The sequence below is a fragment of the Microcaecilia unicolor genome, chromosome 5 (genome assembly GCF_901765095.1).
Source record: "Microcaecilia unicolor chromosome 5, aMicUni1.1, whole genome shotgun sequence".
Taxonomy (NCBI): Eukaryota; Metazoa; Chordata; class Amphibia; order Gymnophiona; family Siphonopidae; genus Microcaecilia; species Microcaecilia unicolor.
Window position 1 is genome coordinate 182,753,768 of NC_044035.1, and position 24,450 is coordinate 182,778,217.

At 52.2% G+C, this 24,450-nt stretch overlaps 1 protein-coding gene across 1 annotated transcript in view; it reads right to left on the reverse strand.

The window, feature by feature from the left end:
- Nucleotides 1–24,450, reverse strand: part of CTCF (CCCTC-binding factor) — a 412,941-nt gene that overhangs the window by 304,739 nt on the left and 83,752 nt on the right.

The window sequence follows — 24,450 nt, forward strand, 5'->3', positions numbered from 1 at the left end:
GTGACTTTTGGGCAAATTAATCACCTAGACCAGAGTCTGACGAACCGTTATACCTCTGGTCGGGGCGAGATGGCTTTCATCTGCCGAATCCGCCCTGATGAGCCAATCGTCGAGATACGGGTGAACTCTGACACCCTCTCACCTGAGAAAGGCAGCTACCACCACCATTACCTTGGAAAAGGTATGGGGAGCTGAGGTTAGGCCGAAAGACAAGGCCCGACACTGGAAAAGTTGGCCCAAAACCACCAAGCGGGGAAACCGCTGCTGCGGAGGACAAACAGGAATGTGCAAATACGCTTCTTTGAGGTCCAGAGACGTAAGAAACTCTCCTGGCTGAACCGCCGAAATGACAGCGCGCAGGGCTTCATGCGAACGTGTCGCACTCTTAGGGCCTCACTGACTCTTTATAAGTCGAGGATCGGTCTGAAAGACCCGCCTTTTCGAGGGACCACAAAATAAATAGAGCAGCGACCACAGCCGGTTTCGGCGGGAGGCACCGGAACAACCGCTCCGAGCTGCAGCAAGACTTGCAAGGCCTCCTCTACCGCCGCCCGGTAGCCGGCAGCGCCGCATCGGGACTCCATAAAAACGTCTCTCACTGGGGCACCGAATACCAATCGGCAGCCCTCTCTGATCAGGTCCAGGACCCACTGGTCCGAAGAAATCTAGGTCCACTCCTCAATGAAGAGGGAAAGACGACCCCTACTGCAGGAATCGACGAGAGGACTGGAGTCCCATCATTGTGGAGGATGCCCCTGAACTCCTGGCCGTTGGCCGGCCGCTACGGAACGAGTGTCCGAGCGAAAGGAGTTCCTCTGCTGAAAACGGGCACATAAAGAAAACCCAGCAAAGCGCCCTGGACGAGGGAAAAACAAAGCTTTTGGAAAAAGGCCACGGCCTATCCTCAGGTAACCGCTGGGACTTGGAATCCCCTAGGTCTACCACAATCTTCTCCAATTCCTCACCAAATAACAGAAGGCCCCAAAGGGTAATTTCACCAGCCTCTGCTTAGAGGCCATGTCAGCCGCCCAATGCTGCAGCCAAAGAAGGCGGCGGGCAGCAACCGCCACAGACATCTGCCTAGCCACAGCTCTGAGCAGATCATAAAGGGCCTTAGCCCCACAAGCAGGGCAGACTCCATACGTGGGACAACGTCAGAAAGGGAACCTGCACCATCCTCGGGCAAAACACCCGCCTGCTGTAACCAGGAAGACAGACACGGGCTGTATAGGAACTGCAAATCGCCGCCCTTAAGGCCCAAGATGTAAAAGGACCATTTCAGCGCGGATTCTAGCTGCCGGTCCTGTATATCTTTCAAAGCGACCCCTCCCTCCAAAGGGAGAGTGGTCTTTAAAGTCACAGTCGTGACCAACACATCCACTTTAGGCATTCCAAAAGGGGCCATGTGATCCTCACTCAGAGGGTATTTTTTTATTTATTTTTATTTTAGTTAAACCTGACCCATAGCCCTGGCAACCTTAAAAAGCCCATCAGGGTCAGCCATTGAGCAGAAATACGCTCTTGGATGGAATCATGCTCAGGCAAAGCCCGAGAAGGCTTCTTAGTACTAGCCATCCTAAGATTAACAGAGGAGGCATCGCCCTCGGCCGGATCTTCAATAGAAAGGGCCAGCAAGGCGTCAGAAATGAGCGCTGGCAGCTCGTTGCGGTGGAAAAATCCGTACCTCTTTAGGATCATCCAAATCCCGTGGCAAACCGGAGCCCTCACCTGGATCATCCGTCCATGAGGGCCTACCAGACTCCTCATACTCCCCACAGCCTGCCAGAGGGGGGGAAAGGGAGATGCACCACCCTCAGATGGGGAATTTACCCGTCCACATTTCGCGTCAGTCCAACGCTCGGGGGAAGAAGAAAACTCCGCAGCCAACACCGGGCTATCAAAACCTGAAGGTAATCCAGTCCGCAACGCAGTGTCAGATGCCTCCGGCACAGTCCTTTTTAATATAGAAGGCCTTAAGCATCAGCAGCCCAAATTCAGGGGAGAAAAACTCACCCTGGCCCTCAATCCCCGAATTAGGAAAAGCGGAGGAAGGAGCTCCTCTAGTAGCCTCGGAACGAGGCATCCCCCTGCACTCCGACTCCTCCGAAACCGCGAGGGTCGAGTAACGCGGCGCACACTCCGACTCCTCCAAAACTGAGAGGGTCGAGTAATGCGGCACAGTCAAAATGGCACCCCGCTGCCAGCTCCATTGAGCGGGAAGAATCACCGCTCGCCATGCCCATACTAGCACGAGCGTCTAAGGAGCACATACTGCAAAGCCCCGCTGCTGACCTGCGTTTACCACAGCAGGAGCAGCGCTTAACGCCTTCAGTAGCCATCACCCGACTGGATGGAAATATAGAAATAAAATGGCGGCTTCGCACCAAAACTTACATCGCACAGAACACTATCTGCAGGAACCTCCCCAGAGGAGCTGGGCAGCACTGCTACCTGAGAAGACCGAGTCATTGAGCTCCGGTCAAGCTGCACAGAACCAGAATCTCTGGAGAAAGCTTTGGGACACCAACACCAATAAAGCGTGCACTTTTTTTTTTTTTTTTATACTGTGAGAAAAGTTGGAGGCAGGCAGCAAACGAGGGACTCCAGGATGGGGGTATGGGGTAAGGCAAGGACAGGGAACAAAATCAAGCATGCCTTCAAAGTGGGCACCACCACCCACAACACCCCCGCTCTACTGGCAAAGCACAGGAGCCTCCCCAGGCAGAAATCCAGGAGCTGCTAAAGCGATGTCCACACCTGCTGGGAGACCGAGGAAGAAAGGGGCTGGACGTCCAGAGTCACTATGTCTTTCAGTGTTCTCCATCTCCACTTGCTGGTAGGCGGATACAACCCCATCAGTTAATGGATTCATCTGCTGTTGATGACAAGGAAGTAATCAAATTAGAGTAGATACAAATATACAACAAAGTCAATTTGACTATACTCTATCTATCCAACTACCTGGTGCTTAATTAATAGGATATAGTGAGCTAGGCTTTGCATTTGTACTGAAAACTTGGCTACCAGAAAGACACCTTATTTAGTTGAGCTATGCATCCTAGGATACAATGATATTCGTAGTCCTAGTACTACTAAAAAAAGAGGAGGGGGGTCTCGCAATCTGTAAAAGTTTCTTTTTCATATCATATACTGATTCACTTGTAAAGGAAGAGCTTAAGATATTTGTCATGTAAGCTACAGAATGATTCGACATATGGAACAATTGGTATTTAATTCACATAAAAACATCTTATTGCAGACTGATCTAGAGTTACGATAGATACAAGGGACTAGCGTAGACAAATTGGATAATGGATTAATTGGAGCACATGAAATGGTCTTTAAATATGAAATGGACTTTAGATATGATAATCCATTATCCTTGCCAACATTTCTCCTCCATAAAGGCCTATTACCCCAAATCACATCTATACAATTAGATTGTATTCTCATACAGTCTATTAAACTGATATCCTATATAATAAAACGCACCTCCAACTTTCTGAAGCCGAGAAAGTGAAGCCTTCAAGCCTTGAAGCATTCCTGCAACGTTCCGGAACTATGGCATTAGAACGTTGGAGGTGCGTTTTATTATATAGGATGTGCTCGGTGCTTTTCTTTAGCACATGGGGGGAATTTAATATATGCTGATTAAAGTGGAGGAGTGGCTAGAGGGGGGCAGGGGACACAGGAGACTCGCTGGGTGGCTGGAGGGGGGACAGAGGAGACACACTCGCACCCATCAGTCTCACTCTCTCTCTCTCACACAGTCAATCTCACACATACTATAGAGTCTCAAATATACACACTCCGAGGAAAACCTTGCTAGCGCCCATTTAGTTTTTTTACTAGTTTTCAATATTTCTTTCACAACCAATTTAAATTTGCGTTTCAGCAAAACAACAGGAATGTTGGAACAGCCCAAATAATTATCCTCTAATGTAGCCCCAAATAGGCCCAGAGCATTTAAGAGTGGAACATGTAACCAATGCATTAAGAAAACAAAATAGCCATATAAAAGGTTATAAAATCTCTCTAACAAAACTAAAGAAAAATTTACCACTTAACCCAAAATACCCACAAAGGGGCAGTAAGATGATCTAACAAGGTAGCTATCACCGTCTCAGTACTATGATTGGCTCAAAAACCTGATTGGGAATAATGTAGACTATCAAATTTCTCAAGCTGACATGTCAATTGTTTAATTATGAGACCCTCTAATATTTCACAAAAGACCCCCCCCCCCCCCAAAAAAAAAAAAAAAAAACAGACAATGGGTATAAAATTAGATACCTGATGAGAAGGTGCTTTAAGCTGGGTAAATTAGGTTCTTACCTTGGTAATTTTCTTTCCTTTAGTCATAGCACATGAATCCATTACGAGTGGGTTGTGTCCATCAACCAGCAGGGGGAGATAGAGAGCACTGAAAAACCATAGTGCCTCATGGCCAGCTAGCTCCATCTGCCTCTTCAGTATTTGAAGCTTCCAAAGCAGTGTTACACCGCAAAGCATAACAACATGAACTTTCCTCACAGTGGATGAACACCCCAAAACAGGAGCTATAATTCAAAGGAGGGAATGAACTCATCCTCCTGTAACTGAACAGAAATCCTGAAGACTGTTTTCCAACTTCTCCCAATGAAGTACTACTACTACTATTTAGCATTTCTATAGCGCTACAAGGCGTACGCAGCGCTGCACAAACATAGAAGAAAGACAGTCCCTGCTCAAAGAGCTTACAATCTAATAGACAAAAAAAAATAAAGTAAGCAAATCAAATCAATTAATGTGAACGAGAAGGAAGAGAGGAGGGTAGGTGGAGGCGAGTGGTTACGAGTCAAAAGCAATGTTAAAGAGGTGGGCTTTCAGTCTAGATTTAAAGGTGGCCAAGGATGGGGCAAGACGTAGGGGCTCAGGAAGTTTATTCAAGGCGTAGGGTGCAGCGAGACAGAAGGCGCGAAGTCTGGAGTTGGCAGTAGTGGAGAAGGGAACAGATAAGAAGGATTTATCCATGGAGCGGAGTGCACGGGAAGGGGTGTAGGGAAGGACGAGTGTGGAGAGATATTGGGGAGCAGCAGAGTGAGTACATTTATAGGTTAGTAGAAAAAGTTTGAACAGGATGTGAAAACGGATAGGGAGCCAGTGAAGGGTCTTGAGGAGAGGGGTAGTATGAGTAAAGCGACCCTGGCGAAAGATGAGACGGGGAACAGCAGAGTTTTGAACCGACTGGAGAAGGGAGAGGTGACTAAGTGGGAGGCCAGCAAGAAGCAGATTGCAGTAGTCTAAACGAGAGGTGACAAGGGTGTGGATGAGGGTTTTGGTAAAGTGCTCGGAATGAAAGGGGCGGATTTTACGGATGTTGTAAAGAAAGAAACGACAGGTCTTGGCAATCTGCTGGATATGAGCAGAGAAGGAGAGAGAAGAGTCAAAGATGACCCCAAGGTTTCGAGCTGAGGAGACAGGGAGAATGAGAGAGCCATCAACAGAAATAGAAAACGGGGGGAGCGGGGAGGTGGGTTTGGGGGGGAAAATGAGAAGCTCGGTTTTGGTCATATTTAATTTCAGGTGGCGTTGAGACATCCAGACAGCAATGTCAGACAAGCACGCTGAAACTTTGGTTTGGATGCAAGGTGAGATATCAGGGGTAGAAAGGTAGATTTGGGAGTCATCAGCATAGAGATGGTAGGAAAAGCCATAGGATGAGATTAATGAACCAAGGGAAGAAGTGTAGATAGAAAAGAGGAGGGGACCAAGAACAGAACCCTGAGGTACGCCGACAGGCAGAGGGATAGAAGTAGAAGAGGATCCACCAGAGTGAACACTAAAGGTGCGGAGGGAGAGGTAGGAAGAGAACCAGGAAAGGACAGAGCCCTGGAATCCAAGTGAGGACAGGGTATCGAGAAGTATGCTGTGAATGACAGTGTCAAAAGCAGCGGAAAGATCAAGAAGAATGAGGATGGAATATTGACCTCTGGATTTAGCCAGTAATAGGTCATTGGAGACTTTAGTAAGCGCAGTTTCGGTTGAGTGGAGAGGGCAAAAACCAGATTGTAGTGGGTCAAGAATAGCATGTGAGGAGAAAAACTCAAGGCAGCGGCGGTGAACAGCACGCTCAAGTAATTTGGAGAGAATAGGAAGGAGGGAGATGGGTCGGTAATTAGAGGGACAAGTAGGGTCGAGTGAAGGCTTCTTAAGGAGAGGTGTGACCACAGCATGTTTAAAGGCAGCAGGGACAGTCGCAGTGGAAAGTGAGAGGTTGAGAATGTGACAGATAAAAGGAATAAGAGCAGGAGAGATGGCATTAAGAAGGTGGGTGGGAATGGGATCAGAGGAACAGGTGGTACATTTTGAGGAAGAAAGGAGAAGTGTAGTTTCCTCAATAGTAACTTCAGGAAAAGGAGGAAAGGGAATGAGGGGAAGTAGAGAGAGGGGAACGGACTAGTGGAGGGAGAGATGGTGAGGTAGAGAAAGGTACAGGAAAAACTGAACATAAAAGTAACATGAATCACATAATGAACCACTGAGAGAGGGCTCAAGGATTCATCTGCTATGACTAAAGGAAAGAAAATTACCAAGGTAAGAACCTAATTTTCCCTTCCTTGTCATCAAGCAGATGAATCCATTACGAGTGGGATGTATCAAAGCAATCCCTAGACAGGATGGGAACAAGCAACACCACGCGCCAGCACTTGTGCTCCAAAATGTGCGTCTCTCCTAGCAGCCACATCCAGCCTGTAATGTCGGGAAAAAGAGAACTTCGAAGCCCAAGTAGCTGCACTACATATCTCTTGAAGAGAGAGTGCTCCAGTTTCAAGCCAAGAAGAGGAAATTGCTCATGTGGAATGTGCCTTAAAGGCTTTAGGCGGAGGCCGGCCAGATAGAAGATATGCTGAAAAGATAGCTTCTTTGAGCCAACGGGCTATAGTGGCCTTAGACGCTGGAGACACTCTGCGTGGACCTGACAAAAGAACAGAAAGATGGTCAGAGGTCCTGAAGGCATTTGACATGCGCAGATATTGCAACAGAGCCCTTTGCACATCCAGAAGGTGCAACTGCACATAGGCTTCTGGAAACTCCTCTTTAGACAAGGAGGGCAGGAAAATAGGCTGGTTTAGGTGAAACGCTGAAACCACCTTAGGCATGAAGCAAGGCACCGTACGTACCATTACTCCGGACTCTGAGAATTGCAGAAATGGGTATCGACAGGACAGCACCTGGAGCTCAGATACCCATCTCGCCGATGTCACAGACACCAAAAAGACAGTCTTTAAGGTCACATCCTTCTCCGAAGCTTGCCTAAGCAGCTCGAAGGCGAACACTGAAGGGCCTTTAAAACCCCAGGTTCCAGGCTGGACATGGGGCCCGCACGGGAGGACGGAGCCGAAGCACCCCTCTAAGAAACCGTGTCATATCCGGGCAAGCAGCCAGAGAGAGGCCAGCAACCTTCCCTTGAAAACATCCTAAGGCTACCACTTGAAAATGCAGGGAATTATAGGCCAAGCCTTTTTGTAAACCATCCTGTAAAAAGTCAAGTATCGGCGAGACAGAAGCCCGCACGGGTGTGATCGCTTTAGAAGCGCACCAAGCCTCAAATTGGCGCCAAATCCTGGCATAAGCCACGGAAGTGGAATGCTTGCGGGCCTGTAGGAGAGTGGAAATGACTTTACTGGAATATCCATTGGTTTCTCAATTGTGCCCTCTCAATAGTCATGCCTTAAGACCAAAGCGGCAGGCGTCCTCCATGGTCAACGGCCCCTGTGACAACAGGTTCGGTACCAGAGGTAAAGGCAGGGGATCCTCTACCAGCATCCGCCGGAGGTCCGCATACCACGGCCTCCTGGGCCAATCCAGGGCAATGAGAACCACCTCTCCTTGGTGAAGCCGAATCCGCAGGAGTACGCGCCCTATCAAGGGCCACGGAGGGAACACATACAGGAGGCCCTGAGGCCAGGGTTGAGCCAAGGCATCCAACCCTGCCGAGCGAGGATCTCTCCATCTGCTGAAGAAGCACGGGACTTTAGCATTTGTGCTTGCCGCCATAAGATCCATGACGGGCTTTACCCATTTGGCACATATCTGCAAGTTCCCACTCTGCTGGGTCGATTTCATTCCTGCTCAGATAATAAGCTGCACGTTGCTCTGACCTGCAATATGAGCTGACAGAAACTGCAGATGAAGCTCGGCCCAGTAGCAAATCTGCGCGGCCTGCGCTGCTACTGCTATGCACTGAGTGCCTCCTTGGCGATTTATGCAGGCCACTGCTGTCGTGTTGTCCGACAGAACTCTGACAGCAAATCTTTCCAGGGTCAAATGAAAGGCCAGAAGCGCCTGAAACACCGCTTTCAACTCCAGGCGTTTGATGGACCACTCCGACTCCTCGGGTGTCCATAGACCCTGGGCATGCTTCCCCTTGCAATGTGCACCACAGCCTTCAGGCTGGCATCTGTCACTACTAGACACCAATCGGGGAGCGCCAGCGGCATTCCTCGCCGCCGCAGCATGCTATCTGAGAGCCACCACTCCATACTGAGTCGGGCCGCAGGGAGCCACGTGAGTCTGCGCTGATAATCCTGGGAGATCGGAGACCATCTTTGAAGTAGGGAATACTGTAGAGGTCTCAGGTGCGCTCTCGCCCAGGGCACCACTTCCAATGTGGCTGTCATCGATCCCAGCAGCTGGACAATGTCCCAAGCTCGCGGCAGGGGCATCCTCAGGAGCAGACAGACCTGATTGTGAAGCTTGCACCGCATTAGCTGGGGTAGGTATACATAGCCCGAGTCTATGTCAAAACTGGCCCCCAAATATTCTAGAGATTGCGAGGGGGTCAGGTGACTTTTGGCCATATTGACGACCCAGCCTAGAGATTGAAGTACTGAGACCACTCTGGCTGTAGCTTAATAGCTCTCTGTTAGAGTCTGCTCTGATGAGCCAGTCGTCTAGGTACGGGTGAACCCTGATACCTTCTCGCCTGAGCAAAGCAGCTACCACCACCATTACCTTCAAAAAGGTTCGGGGAGCTGTGACGAGGCCAAAAGGCAAGGCCCGGAACTGGAAATGTTTTCCCAACACCGCAAACCTCAGAAACTTCTGGTGCGGGGGCCAAATTGGTATGTGCAAGAAAGCTTCTTTCAGGTCTAGAGGCGTGAGAAACTCTCCTGGCTGTACCGCAGCAATGACGGAGCGCAGGGTTTCCATGTGGAAATGCCGCAATCTCAGGGACTTGTTTAATTCTTTTAAGTCCAGAATAGGGCGAAAAGACCCACCTTTTCGCGCCACCAAAAAGTAGATGGAGTATCGGCTGTAGCCGTGTTCGGCGGGAGGTACCGGGGACACGGCCCCTAACTGAATCAGACCTTGCAAAGTCTCCTCTACCGCCGCCCGTTTGGCGGCAGAACCGCATCGGGACTCCACAAACACGTCTCTTACTGGGGCGTTGAATTCTATTCTGTAGCCATCTCTGATCAGGTCCAGAACCCACTGATCTGAGGAAATATTGGCCCACTCCTTGGCACAGAGGGAAAAACATCCTCCGATGACAGGAAGCGAGGAGGGGGCCGGCGCACCATCATTTAGAGGGTCGCCACTGAACTCCAGGCCTAGAGCCGGTGGCTGCGGAACGCTTGTCCGAGTGAAAGGAGTTCCTCTGCTGAAAAACGGGCACGAGAAGTGAACCCAGCAGAATGCCCTGGGCGGTACCTTCTAGCTTCACGGAAGCGAGGTCTATAAGAGGAGTGGACCGCCTGGCCCTTGGAGGAAGGCCTCGGCCTATCTTCGGGCAAGCGCTGGGGTTTAGGATCTCCCAGGCCTTTAACAATTTTTTTTTCCAACTCCTCACCAAATAGAAGGCCTTGAAAGGGCAACTTCACCAACTTTTGCTTAGAGGCCATGTCCGCTGCCCAATGTCGTAGCCAAATAAGACGGCAAGCCGCCACTGCTACTGCCATTTGTTTAGCCGAAGCTCTGACAATATCATAAAGGGCATCAGCCAAAAAGGACAAGGCCGACTCCAGCCGCAAAGCCACATGGGCTCCGCTCCATCTCCGGGCTGTTCCGCTGCCAGTTGCAACCACGCCAGGCAGGCTCTAGCAGCATAACAACTGCATGCAAACGCCCGAACAGTAAGACCTGCAATTTCAAAGGACCGTTTAAGTGCTGCTTCCAGCCTACGGTCTTGTATATCCTTCAGGGCAACTCCTCTTTCCACAGGGAGGGTAGTTCTCTTTGTCGCCGCAGTGACTAGGGCATCTACTTTAGGCAATGCAAAGCGAGCCTAATGCTCCTCAGCAGATGGTATATTTGCCCCATAGCCATGGAAACTTTCAAAGGTCCCTCGGGGTCAGCCCACTGAGCGGAAATAAGCTCTTGGATGGAGTCATGCAAAGGAAAGGCTCGAGCAGGCTTTTTGGTACCAGCCATCCTAGGATTCACAGAGGAGGCCGTGCCACTGTCAGGCTCTTCAATAGAAAGGACCTGTAGGGCATCTGAAATAAGCGCTGGCAGCTCATCACGGTGAAAAATCCTCACCGCGGAGGGATCATCCAGATCCTGTGGTAATTCTGCACCTGACTCTGGCTCCTCAGACCACGAAGGCCTGCCAGAACTCTCCGAATCCTCACAGCCCGACCACGGGGGGGGGGGGGGGGGGGGGGGGGGGGGGGGGGGGGGGGGGGGGGGGGGGGGGGGGGGGGGGGAGGGGGGGGGAAGGAGGTGCACCACAATCTGAAGGGGAATTAGCCCTTCTACGCTTTTCTTTATGCCAATTATCAGGGAAAATAGCCTCAGCGGGCAGTCCCAGGCCAAAATCCACCGGGGTGGGGGGGGGGGGGACAATAGAAGGGGCCTCAGACGACCCTTGAGGGAGAGCTCTTTTCAGCATGTATGCTTTATGCAATAACAACCCAAAATCAGGGGAGAAAAACTCGCCCTGGGCACCCAGATCCCGTCCGGGGCTAGCCGCTCCATGAATAGCCTCAATTCGAAGCTCCATCTGCCTTCAGTATTTGAAACTTCCAAAGCAGAGTGTATCCTCAAAGTAGAACAACATGAACTTTCCTCACAGCGAATGAATGCCCCAGAACAGGAGCAATAACCACACAATGGAGTGACGATCTCAACCTCCAGTAACAGACCAGAAATCCTGAAGACTGTTTTCCAACTTCTCCCAATGAGGGAACATATCTGCAGTAAAAAACTGAACAAAAAAACAGAGTCAGACAGGGAGGGATCATGGATTCATCTGCTGTGACTAAAGGAAAGAAAATTACAAAGGTAAGAACCTAATTTTCCCTTCCTTTTCATCAGCAGCAAATGAATCCATTAACTGAAGGGATGTACCAAAGTACTCCCTAGTTAGGGCGGGAATATGCCACTCCCCGAGCAAGCACTTGCGCTCCAAACTGCGCGTCCCGCTGTGCTGCAACATCCAGCCTGCAATGCCAGACAAAGGAGAGTTGAGAAGCCCAAGAACCCACACTACAGATCTCATGAAGAGAGAGTGCTCCAGTTTCAGCCCATGAGGAGGAAATCATTCTCGTGGAATGCGCTTTAAACGCGTCAGGCGGAGACCACCCTGACAGCAGATATGCAGAAAAAAATGACTTATTTGAGCCAATGGGCTATAGTGGCCTTAGAAGCCGGAGACCCTCTTTGAGGACCTGACAAGACAAAAAAGGTGATCAGAGGTCCTGAAGTTATTTGACATTTGCAGGTACTGCAATAGCGCCCTGCGCACATCCAGAAGATGTAACTGCCCAAAAGATTCCAGAAACTACTCCTTAGAAAAGGAGGGCAGATAAATGGGCTGGTTTAGGTGAAAGCGAATGCTACATACCTGTAGAAGGTATTCTCCGAGGACACAGGCTGATTGTTCTCACTGATGGGTGACGTCCACGGCAGCCCCTCCAATCGGAATCTTCACTAGCAAAGGCCTTTGCTAGTCATCGCGCACCGCGCATGCGCGGCTGTCTTCCCGCCCGAAACCGGCTCGTGCCGGCCAGTCTCATATGTAGCAAGACAAAGACAAGGGAAGACACAACTCCAAAGGGGAGGCGGGCGGGTTTGTGAGAACAATCAGCCTGCTGTCCTCGGAGAATACCTTCTACAGGTATGTAGCATTCGCTTTGTCCGAGGACAAGCAGGCTGCTTGTTCTCACTGATGGGGTATCCCTAGCCCCCAGGCTCACTCAAAACAACAAACATGGTCAATTGGGCCTCGCAACGGCGAGGACATAACTGAGATTGACCTAACAACTTATCCAACTAACAGAGTGTAGCCTGGAACAGAATAAAAATTGGGCCTAGGGGGGTGGAGTTGGATTCTAAACCCCAAACAGATTCTGAAGCACTGACTGCCCGAACCGACTGTCGCGTCGGGTATCCTGCTGCAGGCAGTAATGAGATGTGAATGTGTGGACAGATGACCACGTCGCAGCTTTGCAAATCTCTTCAATAGTGGCTGACTTCAAGTGGGCTACCGACGCTGCCATGGCTCTAACATTATGAGCCGTGACATGACCCTCAAGAGCCAGCCCAGCCTGGGCGTAAGTGAAGGAAATGCAATCTGCTAGCCAATTGGATATGGTGCGTTTCCCCACAGCCACTCCCCTCCTGTTGGGATCAAAAGAAACAAACAACTGGGCGGACTGTCTGTTGGGCTGTGTCCGCTCCAGATAGAAGGCCAATGCTCTCTTGCAGTCCAAAGTGTGCAGCTGACGTTCAGAAGGGCAGGAATGAGGACGGGGAAAGAATGTTGGCAAGACAATTGACTGGTTCAGATGGAACTCCGACACAACCTTTGGCAAGAACTTAGGGTGAGTGCGGAGGACTACTCTGTTATGATGAAATTTGGTGTAAGGGGCCTGGGCTACCAGGGCCTGAAGCTCACTGACTCTACGAGCTGAAGTAACTGCCACCAAGAAAATGACCTTCCAGGTCAAGTACTTCAGATGGCAGGAGTTCAGTGGCTCAAAAGGAGGTTTCATCAGCTGGGTGAGAACGACATTGAGATCCCATGACACTGTAGGAGGCTTGACAGGGGGCTTTGACAAAAGCAAACCTCTCATGAAGCGAACAACTAAAGGCTGTCCTGAGATCAGCTTACCTTCCACACGGTAATGGTATGCACTGATTGCACTAAGGTGAACCCTTACAGAGTTGGTCTTGAGACCAGACTCAGACAAGTGCAGAAGGTATTCAAGCAGGGTCTGTGTAGGACAAGAGCGAGGATCTAGGGCCTTGCTGTCACACCAGACGGCAAACCTCCTCCATAGAAAGAAGTAACTCCTCTTAGTGGAATCTTTCCTGGAAGCAAGCAAGATGCGGGAGACACCCTCTGACAGACCCAAAGAGGCAAAGTCTACGCTCTCAACATCCAGGCCGTGAGAGCCAGAGACCGGAGGTTGGGATGCAGAAGCGCCCCTTCGTCCTGTGTGATGAGGGTCGGAAAACACTCCAATCTCCACGGTTCTTTGGAGGATAACTCCAGAAGAAGAGGGAACCAGATCTGACGCGGCCAAAAAGGAGCAATCAGAATCATGGTGCCTCGGTCTTGCTTGAGTTTCAACAAAGTCTTCCCCACCAGAGGTATGGGAGGATAAGCATACAGCAGACCCTCCCCCCAGTCCAGGAGGAAGGCATCCGATGCCAGTCTGCCGTGGGCCTGAAGCCTGGAACAGAACTGAGGGACTTTGTGGTTGGCTCCAGATGCAAAGAGATCTACCAAGGGGGTGCCCCACACCTGGAAGATCTGTCGCACTACACGGGAATTGAGCGACCACTCGTGAGGTTGCATAATCTTGCTCAGTCTGTCGGCCAGACTGTTGTTTACGCCTGCCAGATATGTGGCTTGGAGCACCATGCCGTGACTGCGAGCCCACAGCCACATGCTGACGGCTTCCTGACACAGGGGGCGAGATCCGGTGCCCCCCTGCTTGTTGATGTAATACATGGCAACCTGGTTGTCTGTCTGAATTTGGATAATTTGGTGGAATCTCTGAAAGCCTTCAGAGCGTTCCAGACCGCTCGTAACTCCAAGAGATTGATCTGCAGATCGCGTTCCTGGAGGGACCAGCTTCCTTGGGTGTGAAGCCCATCGACATGAGCTCCCCACCCCAGGAGAGACGCATCCGTGGTCAGCACTTTTTGTGGCTGAGGAATTTGGAAAGGACGTCCCAGAGTCAAATTGGACCAAATCGTCCACCAATACAGGGATTTGAGAAAACTCGTGGACAGGTGGATCACTTCTTCTAGATCCCCAGCAGCCTGAAACCACTGGGAAGCTAGGGTCCATTGAGCAGATCTCATGTGAAGGCGGGCCATGGGAGTCACATGAACTGTGGAGGCCATGTGGCCCAGCAATCTCAACATCTGCCGAGCTGTGATCTGCTGGGACACTCGCACCCGCGAGACGAGGGACAAGATGTTGGCTCTAGTCTCTGGGAGATAGGCACGAGCCGTCGGAGAATCCAGCAGAGCTCCTATGAATTCGAGTTTCTGCACTGGGAGAAGGTGGGACTTCGGATAATTTATCACAAACCCCAGTAGCTCCAGGAGGCGAATAGTCATCTGCATGGACTGTAAAGCTCCTGCCTCGGATGTGTTCTTCACCAGCCAATCGTCGAGATATGGGAACACGTGTACCCCCAGCCTGCGAAGTGCCGCTGATACTACAGCCAAGCACTTCGTGAACACTCTGGGCGCAGAGGCGAGCCCAAAGGGTAGCACACAGTACTGGAAGTGACGTGTGCCCAGCTGAAATCGCAATATCGGGATGTGAGTGTAGGCGTCCTTCAAGTCCAGAGAGCATAGCCAATCGTCTTCCTGAATCATGGGAAGAAGGGCGCCCAGGGAAAGCATCCTGAACTTTTCCTTGACCAGATATTTGTTCAGGGCCATTAGGTCTAGGATGGGACGCATCCCCCCTGTTTTCTTTTCCACAAGGAAGTACCTGGAATAGAATCCCAGCCCTTCTTGCCCAGATGGCACGGGCTCGACCGCATTGGCGCTGAGAAGGGTGGAGAGTTCCTCTGCAAGTACCTGCTTGTGCTGGAAGCTGTAAGACTGAGCTCCCGGTGGACAATTTGGAGGTTTGGAGGCCAAATTGAGGGTGTATCCTTGCCGGACTATTTGAAGAACCCACTGATCGGAGGTTATGAGAGGCCACCTTTGGTGAAAAACTTTCAACCTCCCTCCGACTGGCAGGTCGCCCGGCACTGACACTTGGATGTTGGCTATGCTCTGCTGGAGCCAGTCAAAAGCTCGTCCCTTGCTTTTGCTGGGGAGCCGAGGGGCCTTGCTGAGGCGCACGCTGCTGACGAGAGCGAGCGTGCTGGGGCTTAGCCTGGGCCGCAGGCTGTCGAGAAGGAGGATTGTACCTACGCTTACCAGAAGAGTAGGGAACAGTCTTCCTTCCCCCAAAAAATCGTCTACCTGTAGAGGTAGAAGCTGAAGGCTGCCAGGGGGGAGAACTTGTCGAAAGCGGTATCCCACTGGTGGAGCTGCTCTACCACCTGCTCGACTTTCTCTCCAAAAATGTTATCCGCACGGCAAGGCGAGTCCGCAATCCGCTGCTGGATCCTATTCTCCAGGTCGGAGGCACACAGCCATGAGAGTCTGCGCATCACCACACCTTGAGCAGCGGCCCTGGACGCAACATCAAAGGTGTCATACACCCCCTCTGGCCAGGAATTTTCTGCACGCCTTCAGCTGCCTGACCACCTCCTGAAATGGCTTGGCTTGCTCAGGGGGGAGCTTGTCCACCAAGCCCGCCAACTGCCGCACATTGTTCCGCATATGTATGCTCATGTAGAGCTGGTAAGACTGGATTTTGGCCACGAGCATAGAAGAATGGTAGGCCTTCCTCTCAAAGGAGTCTAAGGTTCTAGAGTCCTTGCCCGGGGGCGCCGAAGCATGCTCCCTAGAACTCTTAGCCTTCTTTAGGGCCAAATCCACAACTCCAGAGTCGTGAGGCAACTGAGTGCGCATCAGCTCTGGGTCCCCATGGATCCGGTACTGGGACTCGATCTTCTTGGGAATGTGGGGATTACTTAGTGGCTTGGTCCAGTTCGCCAGCAATGTCTTTTTTAGGACATGATGCATGGGTACTGTGGACGCTTCCTTAGGTGGAGAAGGATAGTCCAGGAGCTCAAACATTTCAGCCCTGGGCTCGTCCTCCACAACCACCGGGAAGGGGATGGCCGTAGACATCTCCCGGACAAAGGCCGCAAAAGACAGACTCTCGGGAGGAGAAAGCTGCCTTTCAGGGGAGGGAGTGGGATCAGAAGGAAGGCCCTCAGATTCCTCCTCAGAGAAATATCTGATGTCCTCCTCCTCTTCCCACGAGGCCTCACCTTCGGTATCAGACACAAGTTCACGGACCTGTGTCTGAAGCCGTGCCCGGCTCGACTCCGTGGAAACACGGCCACGGTGGGAGCGTCGAGAGGTAGACTCCCTCGCCCGCACCGGCGAAGCTCCCTCTGCCGACGTCGTCGGGGAGCCTTCCTGGGAGGCGACCGCAGTCGGTATCGCACGCGGCACCGATGTCGGAGACCTCACCCCAGGCAAGGGGCCAGCCGGCGCCTCACTCGACGGTACCGGTGGCGCAAGCACCCCCGGTACCGGAGGGGAAGGGCGCAACAGCTCTCCCAGAATCTCTGGGAGAACGGCCCGGAGACTCTCGTGCAGAGCGGCTGTGGAGAAAGACGTGGAAGCCGATGCAGGTGTCGAAGTCAGAGTCTGTTCCGGGCGTGGAGGCTGTTCCGGGCTGTCCATAGTGGAGCGCATCGACACCTCTTCAACAGAGGGTGAGCGGTCCTCTCGGTGCCGATGCCTACTGGGTGCCGACTCCCTCGGCGACCCAGAGCTCTCGGTGCCGATACGGGAAGGGGACCGGTGTCGATGCTTCTTCGACTTCTTGGGACTTAGCATGTCACCGGAGCTTCCCGGCACAGACGAGGAGGACGTAGAATCCAGCCGTCGCTTCCTCGGGGCCGAGGCCGAAGAAGGTCGGTCTCGGGGGGGCTGTACCGCAGGAGCCCTCAGGGTAGGGGGAGACCCACCCGAAGGCTCATCGCCACCAGCAGGGGAATGGACAGCCCTCACCTGCATTCCAGTCGAAGCACCACCGTCCGACGACATCAGCAAAAGTGGAGGTCCCGGTACCACCGACGCCGACTTCCGATGTCTCAGCCCCGATGCAGAGGGTCGATGCCTCGATGCACTCGATGCAGTCGCGGCCGAGGACGGAGGTCTAGACGCTGTCGACGTCGATGCACTCGATACTCCCGGTGCCGATGAAGAGCCCGAGAACAAAACGTTCCACTGGGCCAATCTCGCTACCTGAGTCCGCTTTTGTAAAAGGGTGCACAGACTACAGGCCTGCGTGCGGTGCCCAGCCCCCAGACACTGAAGACACGACGCGTGCCTGTCAGTGAGCGAGATTACCCGGGCGCACTTCTTGAAGCCGCTAGGAGACTTCGATGACATGGGCGGAAAAATCACGCCGGTGAAATCAAAACTCGTAATTGCGGTAGTCACCAAAAAGAGGGGAAGAAAAAAATTCGACCCGAGGCCTGAAAAGGGCCTACCCCGAAGACGAAAGAAAACTTACCGGGGCAAAAACTGGAAATAGCGGAAAGGGAAAAAGACCGAAAAGGTCCTTTTCCAAAATCCTTTTTTTTTTTTTTAGTTAGTGAAAGTCAAAAAGAGACGCGCGAGGTCGACTTAAAGGGCGCGAACGGCGTAACACGACCGTACCGAGCGCGGACAAAAGAAGGGGACTGGCCAGCACGAGCCGGTTTCGGGCGGGAAGACGGCCGCGCATGCGCGGTGCGCATGGGCGCGCGAGGACTAGCAAAGGCCTTTGCTAGTGAAGATTCCGATTGGAGGGGCTGCCGTGGACGTCACCCATCAGTGAGAACAAGCAGCCTGCTTGTCCTCGGAGAAACACTGAAACCACCTTAGGCAGGAAGGAAGGCACAGTACGTACTATACTCCAGACTCTGAGAATTGCAGAAAGGGGTCTTGACAGAACAGAGCCTGCAGCTCAGACACACGTCTCGCCGAGGTCATGGCCACCAAAAAGACTGTCTTTAGAGTCACATCCTTCTCCGAAGCTTGCCTCAGCGGCTTGAAGGCGAACACTGGAGAGCCTTCAACACCAGCCCCAGGGTCCAAGCCTGATACGGCACCTGCACTGGCGGGCAGAGCCGGAGTGCCCCTCTTAGAAACCGGGCAACATCTGGATGAGCGGCCAGGGAAAGGCCAGAGACCTTCTCTTGAAAGCATGCCAATGCTGCCACTTGCACTCGCAGGGAATAGTAGGCCAAGCCTTTTTGTAAGTCATCCAGCAAAAGTTCAGTATCGGCAAGACTGTAGCCCGCGTGGGGGTGATCGCCTTTGAAACACATCACGCCTCAAACTGGCGCCAGATCCAAGCATAGGCAATGGAAGTGGACCGCTTGCGGGCTTGCAAGAGAGTGGAGATGACATGTTAGAATAGCCTTTGTCTCTCAATTGCGCCTTCTAAAGAGCCATGCCGTAAGACCAAAGCAGCAGGGATCCTCCATGGTCACCGGTCACTTCATCAACAGGTTCGGTACCTGAGGCAATGGAAGAGGGGCCTCTACCAGCATCCGCTGGAGGTCCGCGTACCACAGCCGCCTGGGCCAATCCGGGGCAATGAGAATCACCACTCCTTGATGTAGCCGAATTCGCAGGGGGACTCGCCCTATCAAGGGCCACGGAGGGAACACATACAGGAGGCCCGGAGGCCAGGGTTGAGCCAAAGCATCCAACCCCGCCAAGCAAGGATCTCTCCGTCTGCTGAAAAATCACGGGACTTTGGCATTTGCGCTTGACGCCATTAGATCCGCTACGGGCGTTCCCCATTTGGCATAGATCTGAGGGAACACTTCATCTGCCAGTTCCCCACTCTGCTGGGTCAATTTGATGCTTGCTTAGAAAATCTGCTTGCACGCTGCTTTGACCTGCTATGTGCGCTGCAGAAAGAAGCTGCAGGTGTAGCTCGGCCCAGTAGCAAATCTGAGCGGCCTCCGCAGCCAGTGCACTGTCGATTTATGAAGGCCACAGCTGTCGTGTTGTCCAACAGAACTCTGACAGCCAGATCCTCCAGAGTCTTTTGAAAGGCCAGAAGAGCCTGGAATATCGCTCTCAGTTCCAAGCGATTGATGGACCACCCCGATTCTGCGGGTGTCCACAGACCCTGGGCATAGCTTACCTTGCAATGTGCTCCCCAGCCAACCAGGCTGGCATCGGTTATCACCAGGCACCAAGAGGGAAGCGCCAGCGGCATTCCTCGCCGCAGTATGCTGTCGGACAGCCACCTCTCCATACTGAGCCGGGCCACTGGGAGCCACGTTAGTCTGCGTTGATAATCCTGGGACATCGGAGACCATCGTTGAAGCAGGGCAATCTGCAGAGGTCTCAAGTGTGCTCTCGCCCATGGCACTATCTCCAAAGTGGCCGTTATCGACCCCCGCAGCTGGACAAAGTCCCAAGCTCACGGGCAAGGCATCCGCAGGAGCAGACGGACCTGACTCTGAAGCTTGCACCGCCTTGGTCGGGTAGAAAGACAAACCCTGAGGCCATGTCGAACCGGACCCCCAAATATTCGAGAGACTGAGAGGGGGTCAGGTGACTTTTGGGTAGATTGACGACCCAGCCTAGAGATTGCAGTACTGAGACCACTCTGGCTGTGGCCAGATGACTTTCGTCTGCTGAATCCGCTCTGATGAGCCAGTCGTCGAGGTATGGGAGAACCCGGATACTCTCTCGCCTGAGAAAGGCAGCTACTACCACCATTACCTAGAAAAAGATGCGGGGAGCTGTGGCGAGGACAAAAGGCAAGTTCCAAAACTGGAAACGTTTTCCCAACACCGCAAACCGTAGAAACCGTTGATGCGGGGGCCAAACAGGAAAGTGCAAGTAAGCTTCTTTTAGGTCCAGAGACGTGAGATATTCGACTGGCTGTACCGTCGCAATGATGGAGCGCAGGGTTTCCATGCGAAAATGCCACACTCTTAGTGCCTCGTTGACTGACCTTGAGTCGAGGATCGGTCAGAAAAACCCGCCTTTTCGAGGCACCACAAATTAAATGGAGTAGCGACCGCAGTCGCGTTTGGCGGGAGGCACAGGGATCACCGCTCCGAGGTGCAACAAGACTTGCAAGGTCTCTTCTACCGCCGCCCGTTTGACGGCAGTAAAGCATCGGGACTCCACAACCACGTCTCTGACCTGGGAACTGAATTCCAATCGGTAACCTTCTCTGATCAGGTCCAGGACCCACTGATCGGAGTAATCTTGGTCCATTCCTCGAGAAAGCGAAAAAGGCGTCCTCCTACTGCAGGAATCGAGGAATGGACCGGCGCCCTGCATTGAGGGGGCCGCCCTTGAACTCCAGGCCTTGAACCGGCCGCTGCAGAACACTTGTCCGAGCGAAAGGAGTTCCTCTGCTGAAAACGGGCACATTAAGAAACCCCAGCAGAGCGCCCCGGGCAATACCTGCGAGCTTCATGGAAGCGAGGTCTGGAAGAGGAGAGCCACACAGAACCCTTGGAAGAAGGCCTCAGCCTATCCTCAGGTAATCGCTGGGGCTTAGGGTCCCCCAGGTCTTTCACAATTTTCTCCAGCTCCTCTCCAAATAACAGGTGGCCCCGAAAGGGAAGCTTCACCAGCCTGTGCTTAGAGGCCATGTCAGCCGCCCAAGGCCGTAGCCTATAGAAGTCGGCGGACCGCAACCGCCATAGACATCTGATTAGCTGAAGCTCTGACCAGATCATAGAGGCCGTCAGCCAAAAATGACAGGGCCGACTCCATCCGCGGTGCAACCTCAGCGAGAGACTCCGCACCAACCACAGGCTGCTCCACTGCCTGTTGTAACCAAGAAAGGCAGGCCCGGGCAGCATAGGAACTGCAAATAGACGCCCTTAAGGCAAGGCCCGAGATTTCAAAAGACCGTTTCAACGCGGATTCAAGCCGCCGGTCCTGCATGTCTTTCAGGACAACCCCTCCCTCTACGGGGAGGGGGGTCCTCTTAGCCACCGCCGTGACCAAAGCATCCACTTTAGGCATCCCCAAAGGGGCCAATTGCTCCTCACTTAGAGGGTAAAGCTGACCCATAGCCCTGGCCACTTTCAAAGGCCCATCGGGTTCAGACCATTGAGCTGAAATAAGCTCTTGGATGGAGTCATGTACAGGAAAGGCTCGAGCAGGCTTCTTAGTACTCACCATCCTCGGATTACCATAGGAGGCCTCGCCCTTGGCAGGATCATGAATCGAGAGGGCCTGCAAGGCGTCAGAAATGAGCGCTGGCAGCTCATCGCGGTGGAAAATCCTCACCGCACTGGGATCATCCAGATCCAGTGGCAAACCGGCACCTTCCTCTGGCTCATCAGACCATGAGGCCCTGCCATAATCCTCAGAATCCACACCACACCGGGGAGGGGGGGGGGGGGGAGGGAAGTGCGCCACTCTCCGCCGGGGAGTTTACCCATCTATGTTTAGCGTCCTTCCAACGCTCGGGGGAAACAGCCATCCCCGGGCCATCAACACCCAGGGGGAAACCAGGCTGCAGCGCAGTGTCAGACACCTGCGGCAGAGCTCTTTTCAGCATGAAAGCTTTATGCATTAAAAGCACAAACTCCGGGGAGAATAACTCACCCTGACCCTCCGCCTCCGAATCAGGAGAAATGGGAACATGAGCTCCTCTGGCAGCCTCTAACCGAGGCGTCCCACTGCACTCAGACTCCTCCGCAACAGCGAGGGTCGAGACATGCGGCGCTTCCAAAATGGCGCCCGCTGCCAGCTCCATTGAGCGGGAAGAATCATCGCTTGCCATGCTCATACCAGCTCTAGCGTCTAAAGAGCATGTCTTACAGAGCCCCGCTGCTGATCTACGTTTACCACAACGGGAGCAGCGTTTAACTGCTTTAGCAGCCATCGTCTGACCGGACGGAATTATATAAGTAAAATGGCGGCTTAGCACCAAAACTTACCCCGATCGGAACGGCGTCCGCTGGACCTCCCCGGAAGAGCTGGGCACCACTCTCACCTCAAAAGACCGAGTCAAACGAGCTCCGATCAAGCTGCACGTTGAAGATAGCCTCAGAATAGCTACGTAGAACCAGTGCGTACTCCCTTTTTTTTTAACGCTGTGAGGAAAGTTGGAGGCAAGCAGCAACAGAGGTACTCCGGTAGGCAGGGGGATGGGTAAGGCAGGGAAAGGGCGAACCTATATGCCTTCAAAGTGGGCACCACCAGCCACAACACCCCAGCTTCAACTGGCAAAGCACAGGAGCCACCCCAGGCGGAATTTTTCCAGGAGCTGATCAAGCTACGTCCACACCTACTGGGAGATAGAGAAATACTGAAGGCAGATGGAGTTAGCCGTCCATAGAGCACTACAGTTTTTCAGTGTTCTCTATCTCCACCTGCTGGTAGGCGGACACAACCCATCAGTTAATGGATTCATCTGCTGCTGATGACAAGGAACAGACAATACTTCCTGTAGGGCTATCTGAGACTGGCCCGCCTCGAGAAAGGTGTCAAAGAGCCGGCTGCCGCCGATGTCAAAGAACCGGCCTGGGTGGTAATCAACATCGGAGCCAAAGGTGCCGGTGTCAGAGGCCGCACTACGAGCTGGGGGCCAGGCACAGGCACCTCCAATGCCGATGCACATCCCTGCATCAAGCTCTCCAAGAGCTCTGGGAGCAAGGCCCGAGGACATGCTCGTTGAGAGATGCCATCGGTAAAGGCTGAGGGACCAGTGTGGGCTCAGTTTGCTGAACCGCCTGGGATGGGGGAGCAGGATCTCGGCTGCTGGGAGACGCACACATCGGAACCTCTTCAATAGAGGGAGAGCATTCCGCCCAGCACCAACACTTCTCAGGTGCCGGATCCTTCGACGTCCTGGCACCGTGTATTGAAGCAGATCTGTGTTGGTGCTTCTTCGCCTTCACCTGATGCACCTCACTGCAGCTCCTCGGTGACGACGTCAAATCCTCACGTCGCCTTGGGGTTGGGTCCGACGAAATCCGGTCCTGGGGGTCCAGCACAGAAGGAGGCCTCGAGGCAGGTGGATACCCACTCGATGCTTCACTGCTCCCAGTGTCTCTGAGTCTCACAGCAGCCATCCCTACCGTGACTCCCGATGTCAATGCCTCACTCGACAACACCGACCTCGATGCTGATGCCAATGTTGAAGGACCAGACCAAGCTCCAAAAAGTTTCTCTCTCTGAGCCTCTGGGGAAATTTGCGGTTTTTTTTTTCATAAAAAGGACATAATTTGCCAAGCTATGGTCAGGCCCAAGGCACTGAATACATCAAGAATGTGTATCAGTACCCGAGATGGTCTGGTTGCACCCAGTACAATGTTTGAAGCCACTGGGAGTCTTCGATGACATGGAAAGGAAAAAGGCTTTGGCTAAATTAAAGGACTCGATTGTGCTTAAAGAAAAAGAACGGCACAAAATGGACAGCCCGACTGAGAAGGCCTAAGTGCGGCCCACGATGAAAAATAAAGAAAACTTAAACGCTGGCCAAGAACTAAAACAATAAGGTTGTTGTTTTTCTTTTTTGAAATAAGAAAAAAAAAAGAAAAATGCGAGAAATTTGCCAATCAGGACGGGCGACATAAGGAGCAACTGAGAAACCCCGCTGCTCCTCACACGGAGAAAAAACTGAGGAGCACAGTCGAACGGGCGGGAAGGGACTCCTGGGGTACAGGACGCGCATCAGAAGGCTATAGCAACTTGTTGCTATATATTGTACCAGTTCCCGGGCCAACGCAGATCGTTGACCCACTTGTATAAAATAGCCTGCTTGTCCTCACAGAAATACCCATTCCACTCAGTCATAAGTTTAAATGCAAATCAGTTTTTTCAAAAATTCAAAAAGACTAGGAGACAACATAAAATTGCACAGTAGTATAGTTAAGACAGGAAAAATATCTTCTCTCTCAACAATAGTTAAGCTCGGAAACGTCTTGTCAAAGGATATGGTAAAGACAATTAGTACAGTGATGTTTTAAAAAAAAAAAAATGGACAAATTCCTGGAGGTGAAGTCCATAAACCGTTTTTAAGACAGACCTGGGGGAAGCCATTGTTTACTCCTGGGGGTAAGTACAGACTTTTGCTACTTTTGGGGATTCTGCCATATACTTGTGACCTGGACTGGACACTGTTAGAAGCAGGATTCTACGCTAGATGGACCTTTGGTCTGACTTAATATGGCAATTCTTATAATCTAAAAGGTTTTCCTGCTGCTGCATTTGCCAGCTGTGTAGATGCTGTGATACCCTAGACAGATAACTAGTGGTATTGCCATCCTTGATTTAAATATATATTATTTCTCCCCTCTCCCACCCTTCTAAAGTTTGCATATTGAGATCCAAGTTTGTTCCCATACGTTTGTGAACACCACTGACCATTTTAGT